Source organism: Oryctolagus cuniculus, chromosome 5, assembly GCF_964237555.1.
Source record: "Oryctolagus cuniculus chromosome 5, mOryCun1.1, whole genome shotgun sequence".
Classification (NCBI taxonomy): domain Eukaryota; kingdom Metazoa; phylum Chordata; class Mammalia; order Lagomorpha; family Leporidae; genus Oryctolagus; species Oryctolagus cuniculus.
In genome coordinates, this window is record NC_091436.1 from 154,919,533 (window position 1) to 154,941,774 (window position 22,242).

Here is a 22,242-nt window from a genome sequence, read left to right on the forward strand (position 1 = left end):
TATTAGGAAAAAAGATTTACTCATTGTTGCCCTGTTAACTGGGAGAAATTAGCTAGGTTTTTTTTGTATAATTTTTATGGTTTTATGACTACTTTAAAATGTACTTTAGATGAGTAAAGTTGAACATCTTTCATTTGATTATTGTTTCCTGCTGGATTATGATCTTTTTGTTTGTTGAACTCTATTTATTTGGCTTTTAAACATTTATTTTATTTTTATCTGAAAGGCAAAGTCAGAGCGAGAAACAGAGAGAGAGAGACCTTTTACTTGCTGGTTCACTCCCCAAATGCCACAACAGCCAGACCAAAACCAGGAACCAGGAGCTTCATCCAGATCTCCCACACAGGTGGCAAGGACCCAAGCACTTGGGCCATCTCCAGCTGCTTTCCCAGGCCATGAGCAGGGAGCTGGATTGGAAGTGGAATAGCCAGGAACTGGCAGCCATATGGGACCCATATGGGTTGTTGCCTTTACCTGATATGTTATAATGCTACCTGCTGACCTGTTTTTTCAGTATAGCCATTAAATTTTTGGCTATAATGTAAATTAAAATATGTTACCTCAAAATATTTTTTAAAACCTAAGTTTGTTATAGAATAAAAATTCATTATTTTAATATAAAAAAAGAAAAATACCAGAATAAAACCAAATCACAAATTCGAACATTTTCATGTCAACAAAGACCTTGAAAGCAAGTATTCTGTAGGTTGATTTCTCAAAATAAAAATTAAAATCCCCCAAGGGACTGGCGCCATAGCATCCCTATGAAGTCCTTTCAGATCTAGCTCCCTGCTAGTATGTGTGGGAAGACAGCAGAAGGTGGCCCAAGTGCTGGGGCCTCTGCCATCCACGTGGAAGACCTGAATGGAGTTCTTAGATTGCATCTGGTACAGCCCAGGACATTGTGGCCATTTGGGGAGTGAACCAATGGATGGAATCTCTCTCTCTCTCTAACTGCCCTTCAAGTAAATAAATAAAATTAAAAAAAATTACTCTCCCATATAAAAGGAAAAAATTATCAAGATAAAAGACAATATATTTCCAAATATATGTATAACATAATTTAGATGAAAAATATGTTTTCAACTTAGAGAATTACTTGAAATAAGCAAGAAAAAAAACTGATTTGAAATTGAGCCAAGTATATATATTTTTTAATATTTATTTATTTATTTAAAAGTCAGAGTTACAGAGAGGCACAGAGGCAGAGAGAGAAAGAGAAGTCTTCCATTTGCTGGTTCACTCCCCAGATGGCCTCAATGGCTGGAGCTGCACCAATCCAAAGCCAGGAGCCAGGAGCTTCTTCCAGGTCTCCCATGCAGGTGCAGGGACCCAAGGACTTAGGCCATCTTCCACTGCTTTCCCAGGCCACAGCAGAGAGCTGGATTGGAGGTGGAACAGTTGGGACCTGAACCGGTGCCCATATGGAATGCTGGCACTACCCACTATGCCACAGCACTGGCCCCCAAAGTATTATTTTGAAGATCTACAAGTGACTTATGGGCATAAAAAAAAGTGTTCCTGGTAAGACAGAAAAAAATTAAAAGAGGGATGAAATACTCTTTTCTAATTAACACAGTTTGTGTAGATGAAAAGCAGTAGTATGTGCACTGCTAGGTAGAGTTAAACTTGGTTATGACTTCTCAATAGATAATATGTTGGAAACTACTGTACCACATTTAAAAATGTACATCTCTGCATTTCTATTAAAATATTTTTAGAAAATAGAGATACATACAATTTGTTTTTCTTTGTACTGCACCTCTTGCCCACACCATGCTCCTCCTCCCAGAAACGAATCCACAGCAACACTGCTTAAAATGCATACATATTAGGAATAACTCATACAAATGAGTTTCATAAAGAAATTACAACACATCAATTTGTAGGATCCGACAATACAAATGTGTATTTGGTACAAATGTGTATTGACCAGCAAAGATATACTTTGTTAGGAGAAAAATGCAAGTTTGATTATGCATGAGTGCAAACTATTGCATTTTTTATATAGATTTTTAAAACAATGTTGTTTTTATTTATTTGAACAGCAGAGAGAACTAAACAGAAGTAGAGAGAAAGTTATCTTTCATCTGCCTATTGGCTCACCAAATGCGCAACAGCCAGGCTGGGCCAGGCTAAAGCCAGGAGCCAGGAATGACATCCAGGTCTTCCATTTGAGTGACAGGGACTCAAGTACTTGAATGGTCATCTGCCTCCCAGGGTGTGCATTAGTAGGAAGCTGGAGCTAAGGTGGAAACAGGGCTTTAACCCTAGCATTACAATATGGGATGCTTATGTCCCAAGCAGTAGTTTAACCCATTTATGCCATAACCCTTTCCCACAAAGACTATAGTCTTGTGTTAGCTAAGATGTATACACTATAGTAAAATTTGTTACTTTTAGGCATTGAGATTATATGTGAAATTATCTTTTTCATAACTATGATTTCTACAGTAAACATATGTAAAAGTTCTAGTAAAGGTTTATTATTATTAATTAACCTTTAGGAAGAACAGAAATACAGATGTTGCAGATCTGGCACTGTGGCATTGCAGGTGTAGCCGTTGTCTACAGCACCACTATCCCATATGGGTGCCAGTTTGATTTGTGGCTACTCCACTTCTGATCCAGCTCCCTGCTAATGTGCCTGGGAAAGCAGCAGGAAATGGCCCAAGTCCTTGGGATCCTGCACCCATATAGGAGACCAAAAGAAGCTCCTGGCCCCTGGCTCCTGGCTTCCGTCTGGCCCACCTCTGGCCATTGCAGCCATGTGGGGAGTGAACCAGCGGGTGGAAGATCTCTCTCTCTCTTTCTGTAATGCTGCCTTTCAAATAAACAAATCATAAAATTAATTATAAAAATTATAAATTATTCTAAAAATAATTTCCCACTCTTTTTTTTTCCGTAGATTAGTTTTTTCTGCTAACCCTTAGTCTCTTCAGAAGGAAAGGCATGGGACCAGCATTGTGGTACAGCAGGTTAGGCTGCTGCTTACAATGCCAGTATTCCATGTCAGAGTGCCAGTTCAAGTCCTGACTGCTCCGTTTCCAATTCACCTTCCTGCTAATGTTGCTAGGAAAGCAGTGGATCATGAGCCAAATTCATGGATCCCTGCCACAGATATGTGAGATCCAGATAGAATTCCTAGCTCCTTGCTTTGGCCTGGCTCAGACCTGGCAGCTGTAGGCATTTGGGGAGTGAACTGCAGGATGGTAGATGTCTCTTTTTCTGCCTTTCAAGTAAATAAATAAATCTGTAAAAAAGTTCATGAAATATAGAATTAAAAGGTAAGAAAAAGGTGGCCTTTTTATATGTGCTTGTAGACTTTATTTGTGCCTTTGCTATGTACCTATGCTTTTATTATATATAGATTTATTACATAGATATATTTTACTATAGCTTTATGAAAATAAAAATTAGCAAATATATATTATTATTGCTATTACAAAAGTATTACTTTATAAAAGCTTTCTTTAAAAACATTGAACTCTCCAGCTGTATTTAATTCTTTCAATTCAGTTATCAAAAGTAACTTGAGGCCGGCACCGCGGCTCACTAGGCTAAGTTACTCAGAAGTAAGTTTAGGCCTCCAGCACTGGTACCCCAGGTTCCAGTGCTGGTTGGGGCGCCGGATTCGGTCCCGGTTGCTCCTGTTCCAGTCCAGCTCTCTGCTGTGGCCCGGGAAGGCAGTGGAGGATGGCCCAAGTGCTTGGCCCTGCACGCTCATGGGAGACCAGGAGGAAGCACCTGGCTCCTGGCTTCGGATCAGCGCAGTGTACCGGCTGTAGCGGCCATTTGGGGGGTGAACCAACGGGAGGAAGACCTTTCTCTCTCTACCTCTCTCTCACTATCTAACTCTGCCTGTCAAAAAAAAAGTAACTTTAATACCTATTAGGCAGCAGAAATATTCTGTCTCTTAAGATCCTTGCATCCTAGGGGCTGGCGCTGTGGCGTAGCAGGTAAAGCTGCAGCCTGCAGTCCCGGCATCCCATATGGGCGCCGGTTCAAGTCTTTGGCTGCTCCACTTCCAATCCAGCTCTCCTCTATGGCCTGGAAAAGCAATAGAAGATGGCCCAAGTCCTTGGGCCCCTGCACCTGCATGGGAGACCCGGAAGAAGTTCCTGGCTCCTGGCTTTGGTTTGGCACAGCTCCTGCCGTTGTGGCCATCTGGGGAGTGAAACATAGGACGAAAGACCTCTTCCCCCTCTTCCTCGCCCCCCGTAACTCTGCCTTTCAAGCAAATAAATAAATCTTTAAAAAAAGATAGGAAATTATAAAAGATAGCTTTTAACTATCTTTAACAAATTTGTAATCGTATTAAATACTAATCATTGAAAATGTGATTTTCATTCATTCTGTTCTAAATGTTGAATGAAACAAGCTATACCTGTTCATTTGGATTCAGTTTCCTTAGACTTTGTGTTTCTTGAAATTTGAAGTAAGAATTGCTTCACTCTGTTTTCCCTGTTTCACTGTAGAACTTTTAGGAACTAAAATTTCTTTACATGCCAACCATCTAACTAGAACTGCCAGAATCCTACTGTATATGCCATTTTACATTTAATATAACCCACCATGGATTGTGTGATTCCTTAATATTTTATGTTTCAACAAGAGAATTTTGAAAATGCTGCCAATTACTGTTGTAATGTGTCATGAATTACAATAGGTGATATTCCAATGCCCCTCTATTAAAAATGAGAGGAAATAAGCATCCTAGAATCATGAAAATACAGTGTTATCTCTAATCCTTAAAACGTATCTGCAGGGCCAGCAATGTGGCTTAGCAGGTAAAGCCTCTGCCTGCGGTGCTGGCATCCCATATAATCATCAGTTCGAGTCCCAGCTGCTCCACTTCCAATCCAGCTCCTTGCTGATGGTCCTGGAAAAGCAATGGGTGATGGCACAGTTGCTTGGGCCCCTGCACTCACATGGGAGACCTGGAAGAAGCTCCTGGCTCCTGGTTTCACCCTGGCTCAGTCCAGGTGGTTGTGGCCATTTGGGAGTAAAGCAACTAATGGAAGATCTTTCTCTGGCTCTGGCTCTGGCTCTGGCTCTCTCTGCCTCTCTCTGCCTCTCTCTCACTCTGCCTTTCAAATAAATAATTCTTGTTTTTAAAATATTTGTTTTCTTTTTTTGAAAGGCAGAATGACAGAGAGAGGGAGAGACAGAGCTCCATCTGCTTGTTCACTTCGCAAATAGCTGAAACTCCAGGGCTCTGCCAGGCTTAAGCCAGGAGACAGGAGCTTCATCCAGGTCTCTTGGGCCATCTTCTGCTGCTGCTTTACCCAGATGCATTAGCAGGGAGCTGGATCGGAAGTGGATGGGGAAGTGAGCCAGCAGATGGAAGTTCTCTCTCTACCTTTTCCTCTCTCTGTTCAACTCTGCCTTACAAATAAATAAATAAATCTTTAAAAAATAAAAAAGTTTTGATCGTGAATGAAAAAATGTGTTTAAGTTGCATACATGTTTTTCTTTATTTTTTTTTAGTAGTCTAGTGTTCAGAATTAGTAAATTAGTTTCAGGAAACTAAAAATCTAAAAAGTATTGTCTGAAAAAATTAACATTTAAATAGGGCCTCCTATTATGGTTCTATATAAATATTTTAAAAATATACATATATATATATATATATGTTTGAGAAAGAATGACGCAGCTCTTATCATCTAGGTCTTTCACATGGGTGATAAGGATCCAACAACTTTAACCATCACTGCTGCTCCTAGGATACACATTAGCAGGAAGCTGGGGTCAGGAGCCAGAGGCAGGAGTCAAACTCTGGTGCTCCAGTGTGGGACATGGGTGTCTTCACCAGTGTCTTACTGCTAGTCTAATCATCTAATGCAGAAAAATGATTTTTCCGTTGGTATGTTACATATTTTTCTGTAGTCCTATGATCGTAAATTGGACTTGTTAAAAGATTGGATCTTCGATTTTTATAAAAAATGGATTGTATTTAGTAAGTGAATATTCCATGGTAGTTTGTGTTACAAAAAAGTGTTTTGTGCCATTAAAACTAGATAAATTATTCAGTCATTGTTACCAGTTATTTTCTTGTCCATGTATGCAATTTAACTTAAAGTTATTTACTTTATGTGTTTTCACATGTTCATTTTTGGAATTCCCATATTCTGTTACTATGATCTTTAATTCTCTGCAGTTTTCAAGGTGGTTATGTGTCCTTATGTGAAGTAATAACAGGTTCAGTGAATATCATTTTTAAAATAAATAATTTATTTTTAAATATTTATTTGAAAGGCAGAGTTAGAGACAAGAGAGACAGAGATCTTCCATCCATATTGGATACTGGCCTCACAGGTAGTGGCTTAACCTGTTTTTTTCCTCTCTCTCTCTCTCTCTTTTTTTTTTTTTTTGGCTTAACTTACATCGTGATGCCTACCCCATAAATTTATTTATTTCAAAAGCAGAGTGACAGAGAAAGGGAAGACAGAGATTCTCCACTTGGTTCACTCTCCAAATTCCCACAAGTGATGTTGGTCTAGGTTGAAGACAGGAGCCAGGAATTCCATCTGGGTCTTTGAATTGAGTCACAAAAATGTCTTGGGTTATCATCTGCTGCTTCCCAGGTGCATTAGCAAGAAGCTGTATCAGAAGTGTGGAGTAGCCAGGACTTGATAAGAGATACAGGCATCCTAAGCAGCAGCTTAACCTGCTATGCTGTGATGTCTACTTCAATAACTCTTTTTAGAAGAATTTAGGTTCACAGCAAACTTGAGAGGAAGGTATAGAGATTTCCCATGTTACTCATGCTACCACCCACATTCACAGCCTCCTCCATTATCAATATTTTTGAATGGTACATCTGTTACAATGGAGCCTACAGTGACACATCACTATTACCCAGAACTCATGATTTATATTCAGATTTACTCTTGGTGTTATATATTTTATAGGTTTGTATATATGTGTAATAATATGTATCTATCATTGTGGTATACTACACAGACTAGCTTCATTGCCCTAAAATTCTCTGTACTCCATCTGATCATCCCTTTCTCTCCCTAGATCCTGGCTACTCTCAATCGTTGTATAGTTTGCTTTCTCCAGAGTAGTCATTTATTTAGAAAAATACAATGGATATCCCTTTGAATGTTTAAAAATGAAATACCAAAGTATTTGAATGTAATCACTGGAGATATTTTTGTCCTTGCTCTTTTTTTTGCCCTATCAACATAAATCTGATGACATATATTTTATGTGCTACAAAAGCATGATTTCATCAAACTGAGAAGCTTCTGCACTACAAAAGAAACCCTCAGCAAAGTGAAGGTGCAACTGACAGAATGGGAGAAAACATTTGCAAACTATGCAACTGATAGAGGGTTAATATCTAGAATCTATAAAGAGCTAAAGAAATTCAGCAACAGAATAGTCCAGTTAAGAAATTGGCAAAGTACTTGAACAGGCCTTTTTTCAAGAGAGGAAATTCAAGTGGCCAACAGACACTTGAGAAAATCTGGCCATGAGGGAAATGCAAATCAAAACCACTGTGAGGTTTCGCCTCACTCCAATTAGAATGGTTTTCATGAAATCAACAAATGACAAATGCTGACGAGGAAGTGGGGAAGAAGACCCCTTAATCCACTGTTGGTGGGAATGTAAACTGTTGCAGTCACTGTGGAAGACAGTATGGAGATAACTCAGAAATCTGAATATAGACCTACCATAATGATATAGCCATCCCACTCCTGGGAATTTACCAAACAAACAAACAAAAAAAACAGCATATGAAAGATTTATCTTGGACCCCCACGTTCATTGTAGCACAATTCACATAACTAAGATATGGAATCAACCCATATGTCCATTAACTGTTGACTGGATAATGAAATTATTGTATATATGCCCTATGGAGTACTATTCAGCTGTTAAAAAAATGAAATTCTGTGTCTTTTGCAACAAGATGGACACAACTGGAAACAGTTATACTTAGTGAAATAAGCCAGTCCCAGAAAGACACATATCATATGTTTTCCCTGATCGGAGGTAACTAATAGAGTACCTGAAATGTAATATATTGGAGTGAATAGACATTTTGAGATTTAACGATTGCTTACAGCCCTTGTCTTTCCATTGAGGAACAGTGTTTTTTTTTATTTTTTTCTCTTCATACTGTTTGTTGAACTCTTTTACTTAATGTAGAGTTCATTATATAATCATTAAGTAAATTTAAAATAGATATTTGTAAAAATTAAGAGTGGGAATGTGAGAGGGAGGAGGAAGAAGGGATGGAACATGGGCAGGAGGGAGGGTAGGGGAAAATGTCACTATGTTCCTAATTCTGTATATATGAAGCACATGAAACTTATATAACTTAAATAAAATTTTTAAAAAACTGAAAAAAATTAAAGTTTTGCTAAGAGAACAAATAGCTGTTTTAAATTAAAAAAAAATCCTCATCAATGGGGACATTTCAGCATTGGTCAGAAATGAGTTAGGCTGGAGCTGAGTATAGAACACAGGGGCTCCAATGTGGGAAACAGATGTGTTGCACACTAGAGAAAACACCTTTCTTTTTCTCCAGTTTTTAACCATAAGCCTATATGGCAGAAATCCTATGAGGGTACTTCACAAAGTTCATGGAAAAGTGAAATTCATAGATGTTTATTTTCATCCAAAAATTTTGAAATCCATGCATCATTTTTCCACAGTAGGTATTTTCCAGGACTTTTTAAAAATTTTATTTAAAGGTAGGGTTATGGAGAGAGAGGGAGAGACAGAGAGAGACAGATCTTCCATTCATTGCTTTACTATGTAGATGGCCACAATGGTCAGGGCTGGGCCAGACCAAAGTCAGGAGCCAACAGCTTCATCCAGGTCTCTCACATGGGTGTCAGGAACTTGGGCCATCTTCTGTTGCTTTCCCAGGCATATTAGCGGGGAGCTGGGTCAAACTGGAGCAGCCAGGACAGAACCTATGCCCATAATGGGATGCTGGCATTGCAAGTGGTAGCTTTGCCCACTATGTGACCATGCTAGGACCTTTTGGAAATGTGTAATATTAGTATGCTGTTTAAAGGAGAGTAAGAAAACTATGTGGCAGCTGGTATTGTGGTATGGTGAGAAAGGTCATCAACTGTAACAGCAAGCATCCTATTTGACTACTGGTTCAAGTCCCAGCTTCTCCACTTCTGATCCAGTTCCCTGCTAATGCACCTGGGAAAGCAGCAGAAGATCGCTGTAGTGCTCTGGCCACTGCTACCCACATGGGAGACATGGATGAGGTTCTAGGCTCCTGGCTTTGATGTGGCCCAACCCTTGCCAGGAGGCCATTTGAGGAGTAAACCAACAGATGATCTATCTGTCTCTCCCCCTTTCTCTTTGACTCTGCCTTTCAAATAAAGAAGTAAATTTTTAATACCCTAATGACTTTAAAAAAAAAAAGCCGTATAAGTTTTACAATAGGATTTTACACATCTTTTTTTTTTTTTTTTTTTTTTTTTTTTTTTTTTTTGACAGGCAGAGTGGACAGTGAGAGAGAGAAAGGTCTTCCTTTTGCCGTTGGTTCACCCTCCAATGGCCGCCGCGGCCGGCGCGCTGTGTCTGGCGCACCGCGCTGATCTGATGGCAGGAGCCAGGTGCTTCTCCTGGTCTCCCAGGGGGTGCAGGGCCCAAGCACTTGGGCCATCCTCCACTGCACTCCCTGGCCACAGCAGAGAGCTGGCCTGGAAGAGGGGCAACCGGGACAGAATCCGGTGCCCCAACCGGGACTAGTACCCGGTGTGCCGGCGCCGCAAGGCGGAGGATTAGCCTAGTGAGCCACGGCGCCAGCCTTACACATCTTTCTTATAGTAGAACTTAAAATGCCTCATTGTTTTATTAATTTTTAATAGGAGTCATCTTTCAGCATTTTGAATTGGTCCTTTAAATTTTTTCACTTAAAAAAGTTTATTAGTTGTAGGTTAGATAGCACTTTTCTTAGCTCCTCTAATAATGACTCTGTCCTTTGTTCTAAACCCTATTTAGCACACTCCTGGGTCTCATTCCTTTGTAACCATAGCCTCTACTCTACCACCAATGGCTCTGCTCCCAACCTATGTGTACTGATGGTCCTCTCCCCCACTTAATGTTGTATGATTTTTCAAAATTTCTCTACAGACAAACCCCACTACCTGCAAAAGTTAAGTAGTCTTTCTCCCAGTCTTGGCTGGGATCAGCTTTAAGCCATGTCCATCGAACTGTCCCCATAAGGGTCCAGAGACCCCCATTTCCTCTCCTCTATGAAATCCTCTCATTACCTGGTTAATGCTACTCTTAGGATCATTGGTTCCTATTCTCACCCTGTCTTTTATACTACAGTGTCTGTTTAAGTGTTTATAGCAGGTGATAATGAAATGAATCAAGGCCTTCAGCAACCCGGCTGTCAATCAAATGCTGCTACAGGGATATACTCGGCTTTCCACCCAGGAGACAGTGGCTTGAGACATCGCCCCATGTCAGCAGGAAGTAGCTCTAAAGACAGATCGTCATCCCTCTACCCCTCCTGGACTTTTGGGACTAATGTAATCCCATACAACTCCTGCTTTATAAAAAACAAAAGGGGGGAATGTTAGGAAATTGGCATGGTTTTATCTATGGCGTGATATATACCCTGATTTACATCCCAATCTCTAGCCCCCCTCACTGCTATTGCTGAAAGTCAGGTGGCCATATGGCCCAACCTCTGTTGTCAAGCTCCACCCCCATCCTAATGGGATTCCCTGCTCCTGCTTCCCTGCCTGCCCTCAGGCAAAGTTTTAAAAGGGCGTGTTCCTGAACACGTGCTCTATTGGCTTCTCTCTGCTTTCTTGGCTCTCTCTCGGCTCCTCTCCTCTCGTCTCTCTTCTCTCTTCTCTCTGTCTCTCTCTCTCTTACAGTCTCCTTCTCTCTTTTTCCCTCTTTGCCCCTTCCCTCCAGTCTACTGAGTTTTCTCCCAATAAACCCTTTTCCTTAAAAAAAAAGTTTATTAGCATAATATTCCATAAATATTTGCATTTACTAATGAAAGTATATTTTATGTCCTTGAAACAAATGTGCATATGTATAATTAAAGAACTGAAACCCTTGGGTTTTTTCCTCTTTTCATTTGCAAAATTTATGTATAATATACTAGTGTAGTATATTTTAGTTTTCTAAATATTTATTTATTTGAATGGCAAAGCAACAGAGAGAGAGAGAGAGAGAGAGAGAGAGAGAGAATCTTCCACCTACTGGTTCACTTCCCAAAGGCTGCAAGAGCCAGAAACTCTATCCTAATCTTCCACATGGCTGGCAGGAGCCCATGTGCTTGGACAATCTGCTGCCTTCACAAGTGCATTAGCAGAGAACTAGATAATAAGCAGAGCAGCTGGGACTTGAACAAGTGCCATGATTTGGGATGCTGGTATCACAAGCTACAGCTTAACCCATTGGCGCACAATGTCAGCCACTAGTTTTTTGTATTTTACATATACTTGTCTTTCTAACACCACATGCTTTCCCTAGGAATTTTTATTTACTCCTACTCCAAATGTATTTTTCAATTATGTCTTCTAAGTCCTGTGGGTTACTCAAGTCTGATATAGCCCAAGTTGAAGACCTTGTCATCTAACTTAACTTTGCTGCCAGAATAACCTCTCTCAGATATATTTGTGGTGTTATAACTCAATTGCTTACTGAGTGGATCCCCATTATAGAAAAGTGTAGGTTCACATTCGAGTATGTCACTTGTCTTTTTTGGTGTGGCCCTGAGTCTCTTGGTTCTCTCCTGATAAAGCTGTGACAGTTTTGCCTCCTTACTTTGATATCCCTCTTTTGCTGTATTTCATACCTTGTCCTTTGCTTATGCTGCTCTATGTACACACCCTCCTTCTGCACTCTGTTTTTCAAAATGTGTCCCTCATGGCAGCATTTCTTGAGCTCCACAGGTAGAATGGACTGTCTCCTGAATCCCTCTTTTTTTTTAAACATTTTATTTCAGGATAGTTTTACATTTAAAAGCTAAAATTGTGAAGTAGTACAAAGAGTTGCCATTTACCCCCCACCCAGTCTTCCTATTGTCATTTAGATTAGTATGATGTATTTGTTAACAATCTATAAACCCAGCTTCTCCTATTTCCAACTCATTTTAGCATACTTATCACTATTAACCCTATTATTAATATCTCATATTAGTGTATTTGTCAGGGTTAATAAACCACACTCAGCTTTCTCTGTTCTTTCTCCATTTTAAAAATCCAAGCTCTTTTTCTCCCAGCAACTAGTAATGAACATTCCACATTCAGATTGAGTTTTATTTTAAACTTCTGTGTGTGAGAGAGAACATGTGGTATTTGTCTTTCTGTGTTTGGCTCATACCACATAACATGATGTCCTCCAATTCCATTCATTTTGCTGCAAATGCAGGATTTCATTATTTTTAATGGCTGTTTACCCCTTTATTACTTCATGTACCTTTATTATCTTCATTTGCACAATTAATGAATTATATTTCTCTATCCCTGTTTTCATATATCTCTACTCTCATTTGAACATAAAGGAGAATCTGTTTTCTGATTACATTTTAGTTTGATATGCAAATGACAAAAAATATAAACCACAATGTCAGTTACTGGAAATTAGATACTGGACATATCTTTTAGCCTATTGGTCCAGTAAGCCTTTTGGATTAGTAGTTTATTTGTTCCAAAGAAATGAAACATGATTCAAATAAAAAGATAGCATTTCTGCTGATAAATGTACAAAAAATCAAAACTAATACAGTATGTGTTCAAGAAGCCATTTATATGATACTTACAATGCTAATAACTATAAAAACATGGAACACAAATTTGAAAGTATGAGTTATTCTCTACCACTTAGTGACAGAACAATAAAAGTATATCTATGTGAAAAATATTGCAGGATATCCAAATGTTTATGGATGAGGTAGGCATATTAAAAGTAGAATTTTGGATTTGGAAGATGAAAAAGTTCAATTTAAAAAGAGAAGTTTACTTACTGCTGCTTATTCCCACCTTCATCATCTGATCCATTCAGATTCTCTACTTAGGAAAAGTTTATGCATAATATGTGACTAATTATGAAAATGTGTCTTGAAATAAGCTACTTCTGCTCTAGCCTAGGGGAAGATAGTTTAAAAAGAGTGTGATCTTAGGGAAGACACAGAGAGAAAACTACACTGGAAACATGCAAGTTAGAAGGATGCAGTGGATCTACATAAAGGATCTGGTGGCATAGCATAACAGAACACAGGATTCCATCAGCCAGGAACCTCAGCACAAGCTTTGGAGAGAGAGGCGAGACCAGACTGCAACAGCCCAAACCACTTGTGATAAATCTGTGGGACAAGCTGGCGCTGTGACTTCAATGGGTTAATGCCCTGGTCTGAAGTGCTGGCATCCCATATGGGTGCCGGTTTGAGACCTGCTCTCTCTGTGTAACTCTTTCAAATAAATAAATAAATAAATAAATAAATAAATAAATAAATCTTTCTTAAAAAAAAAAAAAAAGCTCTGAGCCGGTGCCGTGGCTCACTAGGCTAATCCTCCGCCTTGTGGCGCCGGCACACTGGATTCTAGTCCCGATCAGGGTGCCGGATTCTGTCCCGGTTGCTCCTCTTCCAGTCCAGCTCTCTGCTGTGGCCAGGGAGTGCAGTGGAGGATGGCCCAAGTGCTTGGGCCCTGCACCCCATGGGAGACCAGGATAAGTACCTGGCTCCTGCCATCGGATGGGCGCGGCGTGCCGTCCACGGCGGCCATTGGAGGGTGAACCAATGGCAAAAGGAGGACCTTTCTCTCTCTCTCTCTCTCTCTCTCTCTCACTGTCCACTCTGCCTGTCAAAAAAAAAAAAAAAAGCTCTGAGGAGAGCCTGGTGTAAGACAATGCCATGGCTGAGAAAAAACTTCTAAGACTAATCCCATTCACAATTGCTACAAAAAATTTAAATACTTTGGAATAAATTTAACCATTGACATCAAAGATCTCTATGATGAAAATTACAAAATATTAAAGAAAGAAGACACAAAACAAAAAGAAGAACAATCTTCCATTTTCATGATTGGAAGAATCAGTATCATCAAAATGTCTATACTACCAAAAAAATTTATAAATTCAATGCAACCCCAATCAAAATACCAAGGATTCTTCTTATATATAGAAAAAAATGATGCTGAAATTCATATGCTAGAGCAATCATATACAACAAAAACAATACCAGAGGCAAAACAACACCAGACTTCAAGACATGCTGTGGCACAGCAGTTTAACACCCTGGCCTGAAGCGCTGGCATCCCATACAGGCACCGGTTCAAGATCCAGCTGCTCCACTTACGATCCAGCTCTCTGCTATGGCCTGGGAAAGCAGTAGAAGATGGCCTAAGTCCTTGGGCCCTTGCACTTGCAGTAGAAGATGGTCCAAGTCCTTGGGCCCCTGCACCTGAGTGGGAGACCTGGAAGAGCCTCCTGGCTCCTGGCTTCAGATCAGCACAACTCTGGCCATTGCAGCCAATTGGGGAGTGAACCATCGGATGGAAGACCTCTCTCTCTCTCTCTGCCTCTTCCCCCTCTCTATGTAACTCTGAATTTCAGGTAAGTAAATAAATAAATCTTAAAAAAAAAAAAAAAGACATGCTATAGGGCAGTTAAAATCAAAACAGCCTGGTACTGGCACAAAAACAGATGACTAGACCAGTGGAACAGAATAGAAACTCCAGAAATCAACCCACACATCAACAACCAGCTTATCTTTGACAAAGGAGATAAAATAAATCCCTGGAGCAGAATCACAGGCAATCAAAGCCAAAATTGACAAATGGGATTATATCAAATTGAGAAGCTTCTGCACTGCAAAGGAAATACTCAGCAAAGTGAAGAGGCAACTGACAGACTGGGAGAAATTATTTTCAAACTATGCAACTGATAAAAGATTAATATCCAGAATGTATAAAGAGCTCAAGAAACTCCACAACAACAAAACAAACAACCCAATTAAGAAATGTGCAAAGGATTTAAAGCAGGCATTTTTCAAAAGAGGAAATCCAAATGGCCAACAGACACATGAAAAAATTCCCAGGATCACTAACCATCAGGGAAATATAAATCAAAACCATGGTAAGGTTTCACCTCACTCCAGAATGGCCTTCATATAGAAATGGCTTTCAAATAGAATGGCTTTCATACAGAAATCAACAAACAATAAATTCTGGCAAGGATGTGGGGGAAAATGTACCATAATCCACTGTTGGTGGGAATGTAAACTGGTACAGCTGCTGTGGAAGACAGTTTGGAGATAGCTCAGAAATCTGAATATAGACTATCATCCCACTGCTCTGAATTTACACAAAGGAAACAAAATCAGCATATGAAAGAGTTATCTGTACCTCATGTTTATTGCAGATGAATTCACAATAGGTAAGATATGGAATCAACCCAAGTGTCCATGAACCAAAGATATTTGGAATTACTTTATTCTCTCACAATTTTAGAACTGGTTTTCTCAAGGTTACCAGTGATTTTTTTACTAACTTGGTCATAATTTCTTAAATCCCATTTTATTTAACATGTCACCAATATTGGACTCAACAGAAAATTTTGCTACAAAATATTTTTTTCATTTTATGTTGAGGATATTACTCATCTGATTTTTCTTCTTTCTAGTCCATCACTTGTTTTTGTCATCTCCCACTTTTTACACATTGAGATGCCCTGGGGTTCAGTCCTTAGTCTTTCTTATGACTTTTACTACCTTATATATGCTAATGATTTCCAAATTTACCCTTCAGCCAGGTCTCCTTAATTCCATATCTAGAAGTTAAACTGCCTATTGTACAGCAGACCTGGCAAGTTTCTTTATAGCTGCTTCTCATGTAGTCTTTCCTAACTTTAGTTAATGGGAACTTTTACAGTTGCTCTGTCAATACTCTTGGTGTCATTCTTGACTGTCTTTTTGATTTACACCTCTCCTGTAAACTGTCAGCAAAATATGTGCAGAAGCTAGACATATCCATTTCCCAAGCCACCATCATATGCTGTCTAGATTAATGTAATAAAATTGCTAATTGTTCTTGTTTCATTTTCTCTTAAATCCTCTTTCAATCAATTCTTAACATAATGGACCTGCTGAAATGTAAGTCAGATGATGTCATTCCTCTCCTTTCAGCTTTCAGTTGCCTCTCATTTCACTCAAAGTACATGCCAAAGTTCTTCCTAATGCTTATAAAGCAATTCATGGTCTGAACCCTGTTATTACTCTGACTTAGGCTTCCAATTTTCTATCACTTTCAAACTGCTCCAGCAACAGTGAATTTGTCACTGTTATTAAATATTCCTGGCATCTTTCTGTGCTGCTGCTGTTCCCTTTAATATCCTCCTGGCTTGTTCCTTTCATTTCTTCAGTTCTTGGTTTTCTCAGCAAGTCCTTTCCTGGCCATCCTACTTAATATTTCCAGCACCCCTCCCCTATAATGTATAAGAATTCTATTTCTCTGGTTTAGTTTTTCTCCTCTAACATACCATCTATTTCTCTTGTCACATTTATTGTTATATTGTGTTTACAGGAGGACTTTTGTCTGCTCCTGGCTGTATCTTTATACATAGATAAGGACCTAACATCCTACTACTCACTAAAAAAAATTTTTTTTAAATTTAATTGGGAGTATAATCAGGACTCCAACCCAGTCACTCCAATAGTCATCTTTTTTTTTAAAGATTTATTTATTTATTTATTTGAAAGTCAGAGTTACACAGAGAGAGGAGACACACACACACACAGAGAGAGAGAGAGAGAGAGAGAGAGAGAGAGGTCTTCCATTCGATGGTTCACTCCCCAGTTGTCTGCAACAGACGGAGTTGTGCTGGTCTGAAGCCAGGAGCCAGGAGTCTCTTCCAGGTCTCCCATACAGGTCAGGGGCCCAAAGACTTGGGCCATCTTCTACTGCTTTCTGAGGCCATGGCAGAGAGCTGGATCAGACGGGACTTGAACCGGTGCCCATATGGGATGCCGGCACTGCAGGCCAGGGTGTTAACCCACTGAGCCATTGCGCTGGCCCCTCACTAAATTTTTATTAAATGAGAGAGGGGAGTTTACCCTGGCTGTATTATTTGAGACACTGGGCTAATTCTAACTTAAAAATACTTTGGTGTGGGTCCATTCTACGCATTTTACTTGGCACATTTTGTTCTAAATTTTAAATTAGTATTTGACAGATTCAGTATGGTTTGTAAATACAATCATAAGAACATAATGATATTCCTTTCCTCTCTCCCTCTCCTCCTCTCTTCCCTTCCCTCTCTCCCTCCCACCCTCCTTTCTTCCCCATTTCTTTCTGTCTTTTTGTTTTTGTTTTTGAGATACCTGGCACATATTTGCATTTGGATTCTTTTAGCTCTTTCTAATAAACTACGTTGTTTACACTGATGTTTTTCCATTTAGGGAGAAAAGTGCTTGAATGTTGTTATTCATTCTTTTATTGGTATTTATGATAGTTATGGTAAAATGGATGAAAGGAATTGCAGATTTTATTTGCATTCATTAAGGAAAATAAAAGATGAGTGGTAGATGTAATAACTTTGAAAGTTCTTATCAGAATAATACATCTTCATTCATTATCTGAAATAATACCATGTTGGAATTGCTTTCCGTGGTAAGAGAAAGCAGTGCTGATCAGGCTCAATCTCTTTTAGTGGAACAGCTTGCTGGTTGTGTAGGATTTTTGGAACTGTAGAGATTAAGGATTGCCAGAATTTCAGAAGCAAAATGAGGTTGACACCATCTGTTATAGCAGCATGTTTATTCAAGTATGGCTGATATTGACTGGTTGGCACATGAGTCGTGCTCATAGAGTGAGCTTGGCTCTAATTGTTCTTTAGAAGCAAGAAGCTGACAGTGATTGATTAGTGAGTGAGGCCAGTGGTCACTAAGTGATTGAATAAAGTTAAAACTGATTCTATATAGTTTCTTGTTACCATGGTTACAGATCAGCTCTTTCCTAAATTTGAGGTAAATTGAACAATATGTTTTATGTTTAAAAGTTGCTTTCAGGGCCAGCACAGTGGCATAGCGGGTAAAGCCACCGCCTGCAGTGCCTGCATTCTATATGGGCACCAGTTCAAGTCCCAGCTGCTCCACTTCCAATCCAGCTCTCTGTTATGGCCAGGGGAAAGCAGTGGAAGATGGCCCAGGTCCTTGGGTCCCTGCACTGACATGGGAGACTTGGAAGAAGCTCCTAGCTCCTGACTTTGGTATGGCCCAGCTCCAGCCATTATGGCCATCTGGAGAGTGGACCAGCGGATGGAAGAATTCTATCTCTCTCTCTCTCTGCCTCTGCCTCTCTGTAACTCTGCCTTTCAAATAAATAAATCTTTAAAAAAAGAAAAGTTGCTTTCAGTTGTGCATTTATTTAGCCCAATAGTTAAGATGTGTTAAGATGCCTAATTTTGACATCTGAGTGCCTTGGATTGATACCTAGCTGGGTCTCCTAACTACATCTTCCTAATAATGCAGACTGTTGTGGACAGAGTAAGCTTTTTTTTTTTCTTTTTTTTCTTGACAGGCAGAGTTAGACAGTGACAGAGAAAGAGACAGAGAGAAAGGTCTTCCTTTTTCCTCTGGTTCACCCCCCCAAAAGGCTGCCACGGCCGGTGTGCTGCGCCGATCCAAAGCCAGGAGCCAGGTGCTTCCTCCTGGTCTCCCATGAGGGTGCAGGGCCCAAGCACTTGGGCCATCCTCCACTGCCTTCCCAGGCCACAGCAGAGAGCTGGACTGGAAGAGGAGCAGCCGGGGCAGAATCCGGCACCCCAACAGGGACTAGAACCCAGGGTGCCAGCACCGCAGGCAGAGGATTAGCCAAGTGAGCCATGGCACCAGCCCAGAGTAAGCTTTGTATACTCCAAATTCATTCACATGTGTAAACTCTGATGTCTTTATGTGAATAGTTGATTAATTAAGGGTAGAGGATCAGTATCTAATTGTTGTGGCTAGGAGGTGGGGCCAGTGGGAGGTCTTTAGGTCATGGAGGGCATGCCCTGAAAGGGTGGATCTCAAGAGAGTTACTCGATTTCAAATACAGCCTATTTGATTTCAAGTTGATTATTTTATTTCAAGTTCAGTTATTTGATTTCTAGTTCTCCTTCCTGACTCACCATGTGAGCATTCTTCTGCACCCACCATGACCAGCCTCTACTAGACTCTAGGCTATGTTGCCACCAGAGCCTGAACTACAACCTCCAGACTTCTTTCCCAAGAAGCTTCTCTTGGGTATTTTAGTTCAGGTAATGGAAAATGGGCTAATACACAGACCTTGGGAACCTCAGTGATGGCTTAAGTAGTTGGCTTTTTGCCACCCATGTGAGGGACCTGGATTGAGTTCCTGGCTCTTGGTTCAGCCAGCCCAGCACAGGTTAATAGAGACATAAGTAGCATGAACCAGGATATAGGAATGTTATGTTTCTCTCTGTCTCTCTCTGTTTCACTGCTTCTCAAGGAAAAAGATTGCCTACCATCAGCCATATTTGGAATGGGATTTTTAAAATATATTTTAGAATTATAGACTTATTTTTGAAGTTTGGGTCAAGAGTAGTGACTTAATAATGAATCTCAGGAAGACCTCCATCTGGTTTCTTTTTTTGTTTTTTGTTTTTTTGTTTTGTTTTGTTTTTTTTTGGATTCTTGGTCTTAACTAAAAGTTATTTATATAAACTTTTCTTTTAAGTAATAAATTTTGTTTGCATTCTCAGTACTTTTGGGGACTCAGGCTCAACTCTTAACCCTTCAGTAGGAGGTTGTGCATTTAGCAGGAAATTACAAATTTAGTTATGTACATGACAGCGATATTTTTATGCATGTGTCTACTCCATTAAAAATAATCATGGGGGGGGGGCGGCGCTGTGGCGCAGCGGGTTAAAGCCCTGGCCTTGAGCATCAGCATCCCATATGGGCGCCAATTCTAGTCCCGGCTGCTCCTCTTCCTATCCAGCTCTCTACTATGGCCTGGGAAAGCAGTAAAAAACTGCCCGAGTCCTTGGGCCCCTGCACCCGTGTGGGAGAAACAGAAGCAGCCCCTGGTTCCTGGCTTTGGGTCAGCGCAGCTCCAGCCGTTGCAGCCATCTGGGGAGTGAACCAATGGATGGAAGACCTCTCTCAGTTTCTACCTCTCTCTGTAACTCTGTCTTTCAAATAAATAAAAAATCTTAAAAAAAAAAATCACGGGGCTGACACAGTATAGCAGATAAAGCCAATGCCTGCAGTGCCGGTATCCCATACTGGTGCTGGTTCAAGTCCCGGCTGCTCCTCTTCCAATCCAGCTCTCTGCCATGGCCTGGGAAAGCAGTAGAAGAAAACCCAAGTCCTCAGGCCCCTGCACTCACTTGGGAGACCAAGAAGAAGCTCCTGGGTCCTGGTTCCTAGCTCCTGATCGGCTCAGCTCCAGCCATTGTGGCCTTTTGGGGAATGAACCAGCTTATGGAAGCCTCCCCCACCTCTGCCTCTGCCAGGCAGCAGCTTAACCCGTTACACCATAACGCTCATGCCAACCTCCAGTTCTAAGCAGGGAAAAATGTATTGGGAGCTTGTAGTATAAAGTTTTGTGAAGAAACAAGGGAGCATTTTTCTTTCTTGTATTGCTGTTACTGTTGCCATCTGTGAAAATGGAGAGAGCTATCACCCACACAAATGGCAAAGTGGGAAGATGAAAAACATTGAATTTTTGAACTTTAGAATCTCCTACCTTGGATTTCTTATTTGATTTAATAATTTTATAAAACACCATTTATTAGTGAATTTGTGCTTCATCCTTAAGCATTTTAGTTGATATGACTACAACATCAAAATCAAGAGTCTAAGGATCTGGTGGAGAAATTAAAGTTCTAATTTAGGGTACAATTTATGGTTCAGTGCTTAAGTTTCTGGATAAAGTTTCAGGGCATAAGAAAAATAAAAATTAGAATTCACCATAAAAAATAAAAATAGTATTTTTATATAGAACCTCAAATATTACATTTTTCCTCCTACGATAGAGCTTACAGATAATTTAAAGTATAATAATCACATACAATGGGTATTAAATTATAAACAGGGTAACATTAAGGGACAAAGAAAATTATACCACTAATAATAAATTAATACATAATCAAATTTAGATCAAGCTTTCTGATAATCAAAGCAAAAAGAAAAGCATAAAGTTACTTGTAGTGTTTGATAGAAAAAATAAACAGTTTAAAATTTTTTAAATTTATTTTTATTTGAAAGCAGAGAAACAGAGAGATGGAGATATATCTCACACACTGCTTTAGTTTCCAGATGCCCAAAACAGCCAGCAATGAGCCAGGAACTCAATCCAGGTACCACACATGACTGGCAGACATTCAAGAACTTGAACCACAATCTGTCATTCATGGTACACATTAGCAAGAAGCTGGAATTGGAAGCAATCCCAGGATTTGGACCCACGCAGTCTGATATGGGATGCAAAGGTCCCAAATGGTGTCTTAACCTCTATACCAAATGTCCACCTTGAAGATATTTTTTATTATTTTAAATAATAAAACAAGTTTTTTTATCGGTATTAATTTTTTTTGAAAATACTAATTGAGTCCTTATTTGCAAAAAAAAATCCTGATAAGTTGTGATTTTTAATATTTTTTCAGGACTTACTATGCAATTACTAAATGTGATTCTAAGCACTATGGATGTAGTAAATTCATTTTAATCCTCACAACAAACTTCTGGGACTTAGGTAAAGTATTAGGTATCTTATAAAGGAAAGCCAATTGGCTTACCTAAACCAATACATTATAAAGGCAAAGTGCTTTATTGCAAGAATATACGTTGGGCAAATGTGGCACAGTAGATTAAGCCACTGATACCAACACCCACATTGATATTGGAGTGCTGGTTTGAGTCCTAGCACCTCCATTTTCAACCCACCTTCCTGCTAATGCATCCTAAGAAGCAGCAGATGATGGCTCAACTTGGCCTCTGCCACACATATGTGAGACACAGATGGAGTTCTTTGCTCTTGACTGTTCCTGGAGGTGGCTTTGTCCAACCCTGGTACTTGTGGTGATTTGGGGAGTGAACCATTCTGACCTGCCATGCCCTTCAGGTAGATGAAAATAATCAAACAACTGTTTTTTAAAAACAAAAATGCAAATTTAAATAAATTATACAAGATAAAGTGAAAAATGAATCTTGTCAGAGTGGTTAAGACAGAATCATTTGACAATAAATCAGTTCTTTTAAGAAGTACCTATGGTTTTGCTCATAGA

General features: G+C 39.7%; 1 protein-coding gene across 2 annotated transcripts in view; it reads left to right on the forward strand.

The window, feature by feature from the left end:
• LOC103349690 (ankyrin repeat domain-containing protein 26) overlaps positions 1-22,242 on the forward strand; it is a 151,236-nt gene that overhangs the window by 978 nt on the left and 128,016 nt on the right. The gene's annotated exons all lie outside the window — the stretch shown is intronic.